The sequence below is a fragment of the Hyaena hyaena genome, unplaced genomic scaffold (genome assembly GCF_003009895.1).
Source record: "Hyaena hyaena isolate Hyena2069 unplaced genomic scaffold, ASM300989v1 scaffold_800, whole genome shotgun sequence".
In the NCBI taxonomy this organism is placed as follows: domain Eukaryota; kingdom Metazoa; phylum Chordata; class Mammalia; order Carnivora; family Hyaenidae; genus Hyaena; species Hyaena hyaena.
In genome coordinates, this window is record NW_024081431.1 from 613,677 (window position 1) to 619,676 (window position 6,000).

Below are 6,000 nucleotides of genomic sequence, written 5' to 3' on the forward strand. Positions count from 1 at the left end.
TAAATGGAATTGTTTTATTAATTTCTCTTCCTGCTGCTTTATTATTAGTATATAGAAACACAACAGATTTCTGTACATAAATCTTATGTCTTGCAACATCTTGCAATTTTCTGAATGTATTATCAGAAAACTCTTATAGTTTTATCATTGGAATCTTTAGGGTTTTCTATATACAGTAACATGTCATCTGCAAATAGTGACACTTTTATTCCTTCCTTAACAATCTGAATGCCTTTTATCTAATTGCTAATTTATTCTAATTCCAGTAATATGTTGAATGAAAGTGCTGAGAGTGGGCATCTTTGTCTTGTTCCTGACCTTAGGGAAGAGCTCTCTTTTTTTTTTCCAATTTGTTGGAATTCTTTGTCATGAACAAATGTTGTATTTTTCAAATGTTTTTTTTTTTTGCATCTCTTGATGATTTTTATTTTTCCTCATACTAAAGTTATGTATCACATTGATTTAAAATCATTTTTGATTGTACAAGAATAATGCCTTTTACTTTCATACTGCTTCTATATTTTCAAAGTTCTATAATATATGTCTTTTTCCAGAATTTCTAATATATATAAAAGACTATGACCTTTGTACATTTGTATATTTTAATATACCCATCATCAAAAGAAAGCAACAGATTTCTAAGCACTGAATATTGATTACCTTATTAATCTGATAATTTGCGTTTTAATACCTTGGCATATATATTTTAGAAAAGTGCACCTCCTTTGGATAATTTCTTAGAAATGGGAACAGGGGGATAAAATTCACCTTTTAGACTTAATATACATTTCCAAATATTTCTCTATAGATGTTGGAACAATTAGATTTACAAACATTGCATGGGAGTGTTTGTTTAACTAAAGTCGTGTTGGATCTCTATATTAACAACTGTTTACTCTTTACTAATCTGCTAAGTGTAAAAAGCATTTAAGTATAAGTTTAATTTGCATTTCTCTCATGATAAAAGAAGGTAAGTAACCTTTCATACATTTAACAATCACTGATATTTGCCCGTTTTTCTATTGTTTTTAAATTTGTTCTATTAATAGGTTAAAATAGTATTTGCTATATGAGTTGTAAATGTATCCCAGGTAGAATTTGGCTGTGTTAATTGTGATTCTTTTTTCTTATAATTTGTTTTGTAAGTTCTTAAATTTATAAAAAAACAAGTTTACAGTCATTTTACTTGCTTTCAAAATAAAAATAAAACCTCTCCATGACAATGTTATTATTTTAAAAATTATTCCATCTTTTTCTAGTACTTTAATGCCCTATTTTGTACAATTAAGTTCTTTATCTATTTCCTTTAAATACTAAATTTAAAATTAATGTTAAAAACTATTAGGTCTAATGCATAATAATTCTGTCATCTTTTCCCATGATATTTATAGAATTTCTTTGTTGATTATGGCTTTTTTATTTAACTATATGAACTTTATTTTTTTTTGAAAGAGAACTTTGTATTACCTTTATGTACAGAAAATGTGACAGCATACACTTGGCCCAGTTTGGTGGCCAGCTCTTTTAGCCCTTGTCTTTCCTAACTTGGCAATGCAAGCCACTGTCTTTGGACCCAGGATGCTGGCTCCCCAGTGACAGCAGATCTCATCATATTTGCCATTTAATTGGTCCTGAGAGCTTCTACCAGCTAGCCAGAGTCACTTTGTCTTCCGAGTTAAGTAGTGTAAAGGTGACTGTGGTGTAGGTCTTGTTGAGGACTAGGTGCCCCATCTTTCCTTGTCCTTGGTAATGCAGTAGGGAATCTCCATCTTACGACCTAGGGCAGACAGGAAGACAACCAGCTGAATGGAATCCACATTATGTGCAGTCCCTACCAGCTGAACCTCCTTGTTTTCCACCAAGGTGGTGACAGTATTAACTGCAGCTCAAAGGACAGGTGCCTTCTTGGTGGGGACATCCCTTTTGCAGGCAGCTTTCTTTTCAGCCCAGGTCCAACAGTCTCTGCTTCTCCTTTTGCTTTGTCTCTGGTCTGTATTTGTGGGCCAGCTTAAGCAGATGAGTAGCTGTTTGGTGGTCCAAGACCTGGGTGACCTGATTAATCACGGAAGACACTTACAAACACTTGAGACCTTTTTCGCTGCAGACGGATGTAGTGGGGCATTTGGCAAAGTGGGTGAGGTCCCTTTTAGGTTGAAGGTCCTCTACACTGCCAGAATTCTTGAACCTTTTCTCAAATAGGGGACTGACCACCTTCTTGGCCTCCTGTTTCTTGACAACAGCAGCGGCCGAGGCTACCCTCTTCCCTTTAATCTTCTTTCCTTTGGGCATCTTGGGTGGCTAGAGGAGAGAGAAAGCAGCCATATGAACTTCAGAATTAGCTTTTTCCCAGTTAAAAAAAAAAACATTTTATCATTTTCCTGTTATTGTAAATTGTCTGACTCTTTGTTATTTGTATATTGGAAGGGTATTCTCTTTACTAGATTACCTTTGTACCTGTTTACTTTATTGAAATCTGTTTTTATTTGAAATAATTTTTAGTTGAATCCTTTGGGTTGTGTGGATATAAAATAAAACTGAAAATAATTATAATTTCACAGATTTATATCCAGTGTTATGCCTTTTATTTTGTTCTCTTTTTAAATTGCATTAGTTTTCAGCCCCATAAAAATGTTAAGTAACAGTAGTGATAATAGACATCTTTTATCTTAAATGTGAATGTTTCCACTGTACTTCTGTGAGTGTCATCCTCATGCTAAGTTTTTAATATATTTCTTTACAAGTTCCTCCTTTGAAAAGTAAACTTTTCAAAAGATCTTTTTAATTTACTATTTATCTATTTGTCATTCTGGACTTCGAAAAAACTTTCAATCAAATCTACTTAGGGATCTTTATTGCAGTTCCATTAAATATGTTTATTTGTAATACCTTTCACTTTATGACAATAATACATTGAATTATAAAAATATAAAAACATAAAATATGATTATTTTACCATTTATTCAGGGATTACATCAAGCTACTCATTGAAACTGTGGTGTGTGTGTGTATAGATTGCTTTGTTTTTCATCTCTTCTTTTTCATAGTTGAGGTATCAGTTTGTATGAGACATTTTTCTTTTCATTTCCACTTCTGATTAGGTTAATATGTAGGACAAGTATAAACTTTGTCAACTTATCATGTTCTCAGGCATCTTACTGAATCATCTGTTAGTTCAAGCATCTTTTCATAGTTGCATGTAAACATTTTTATGTCTTCTTTCTCAGTATTGACACTTTTAGGCACTTACCGAAGTAATTGTAAATGATAAAGCATTGTTATTTTTTAAAATTTATTTAATGTTTTATTTATTTCTGAGAGACAGAGAGAGAGACAGCATGGGCAGGGGAGGGTCAGAGAGAGAAGGAGACACCGAATCTGAAACAGTCTCCAGGCTCTGAGCTGGCTGTCGGCACAGAGCCCAATGCAGGGCTCGAACCCTTGATCCCTGAGATCATGCCCTGAGCTGAAGTTGGACACTAAACCGACTGAGCCACCCAGGCGCCCCAAAGCATTGTTATTTTTGTAGTGATAACAGGCATCCTTAATTATGGATTTTAATAGAAGCAGATTTTGTCCATCACTGTGTGTTGGCTATTGTATTTTCTTTAAACATCTGTATTATGTTTAGAGAGTTTGCTTGTAGTCCTGTTTTGCTTCTTTTCTTTTTTTTCTTTCTGTTAAATAGCTGCTATGTTTGTGCAACGAATAAAACAAGTAACAATGTCTTGCCTTATGAACTTTATATTCCAAAAGCAGAGCATGCAGGTAATGACAATGATGGTGATGATGATACTAAAATAACAACCACAAAACAATTACAGCAGCAGCAGCAAGAAAACTAATTATGTAATGTACTATATATATAATATGCATGCATGTGAAATATGTAATAATTTTTGTTTGAAGATGTATTGTTGGATTAAGTAAGGCCTTCAATGAAAAAGTGATCTCTGTGCTAAGAACTTAGGGAAAAGAAAAAACGAGTAATGCAGCTATCAAGAACAGTCAATGCCAAAGAGTAAATCCTAAGGTTCTGAAACTAGAAGAAACTTGGCATATTTAAGGAATAGCATGGGAAAATAGTATGGCTAGAGAAGAGTAAATGAGAGTTGAAAAAAGAATGAAATCAGAAACATAGATTTGGGGGAAAGATTATGTACATCCTGAATGGAATGACATCAAGACAGGATGAATGAGAGGAGAGAAATTGTTGACAAAAATTCAAATCTCTATTTTGTGGATCTCTGCCATAATAGGGGAGTGAAAGAGAGAAAAAATGGTAGCTGGGAAAAAATGGAGTAAAGAGAAATTATTTTTTAAGGTGAGGAAATAGTGGTACATGTATATGTCATTGGGAAAGATCCTGTGAAGGCTGTGATTATTTAATAATAAAGGCAAGAGTTGGAAGTCGTGCTGGAGCAATGTCTATAAGCAGACCAGAAGTTTGGGGTTCTAGTGCACAATGGAAAAGTTGTACTCTACCAGTGATAGGTAGTTCAAGCACAATAATGCCAAGAAAAGGTTAACTATGTGAATACAGACAGGTAGGTGAGTAGATCTAGTGGTGGAAATTTACTTCTCATTGCATAGGAAGCTGAGACCGAGGATAGGAAGTGAAGGAATAGAGGCTTGAGACAGAAGAGTATCAAATAGAAATCTAAGATAGTATATCTCAAATTATCTGTGGTGAAGGACCAGATTCTTTTGTTTGTTTTGATTCCTGATGCCTGGTGGGATACATTTGAAATTGTAACAATTTTTTTTCAAAAAGTTAAAATATAAACAGACATAAAATATAAATTCAATTTTTTGAAACATATTTATCAGACATAAAATTACTATGTCAAATTGTAACTGAACCAGTGTAAGTTCACTTCTTGTGAAGTCAGACATTGCACTAAATTGAGTTATCACACAAAACTTTATTTGCAGCGAATAAGGAGATCACGGAAATGGTTTCCAAATCTGGCTCACTGAGCAAAGGAGCCCTTTTATTTAGGGGTAGGGTGAATATTTAGACAGTGAAGCCTTGCCATTGTACGAAGAGACAGGCATAAGCTCACATGTACCTAAAGGAAACATGTCTATATATATATGTATATGTGTATATGTATATATATGTGTATATATATGTATATGTGTGTGTATATATATGTATATATATGTATAGTATGTTATGTAAATGAAGCTGGTGCTACTCTTTGGGTAGAGATTTTAGTATTATAAGGCGGTACAGGTAGCCATTCCTGAGGTCACTCCATGGTCCATCTCCACAGGCTGCATTCATGGATTGACCTCAAACTGTTCTGGGTGATCTGGGAGGTCTGGGCAGGCTGGAGGTCTTGTCAGGGCAGTCACTATCACTGGAGGTTTGGTTTCACTTTCCATCTGCCTGAGTTAAGAGATAAATTACAGGGGCACCTGGGTGGCTCAGTCAGTTGAGTGTCCAACTTCGGCTCAGGTCATGATCTCACAGTTTGTGGGTTTGAGTCCCATGTCGGGCTCTGTGCTGACAGCTCAGAGCCGTCAGGACAGAGCCTGGAGCCTGTTTCGGATTCTGTATCTCCCTCCCACTCTGACCCTCCCCTGCTCACACTGTCTGTCTGTCTGTCTGTCTGTCTGTCTCTCTCAGAAATGAATAAAGCATTATTTAAAAAAAAAGAGAGAGAGAGATAAACTAGAGGGGTGCCTAGGTGGCTCAGTTGGTCAAGCAGCTGACTTCAGCTCAGGTCACATGATCTCACAGTTTGTGGGTTGGAGACCCACATTGGGCTCCATGCTGACAGCTCTGAGCCTACTTCAGATTCTTTGTGTCTCTCACTCTGCCCCTCCTCTGATCATGCTCTGTCTCTCAAAAATAAAATAAAATATTAAAACACGTTAAAAAAAGAGAGAGAGATAAACTAGGAAAACAGGCACAAAGGTCAGTGAGTACAAGCAGGTAAGCAGTAAATATCAGGTCTTGTGTCTAGCTGATGACAAAATTGCTACAAAATATCC

At 35.4% G+C, this 6,000-nt stretch overlaps 1 pseudogene; it reads right to left on the bottom strand.

Moving 5' to 3' along the window:
• Window positions 1–1,469: 1,469 nt before the first annotated feature.
• Window positions 1,470–2,289, bottom strand: LOC120221668 (annotated as a pseudogene).
• Between the last annotated feature and the right edge of the window lie 3,711 nt (window positions 2,290–6,000).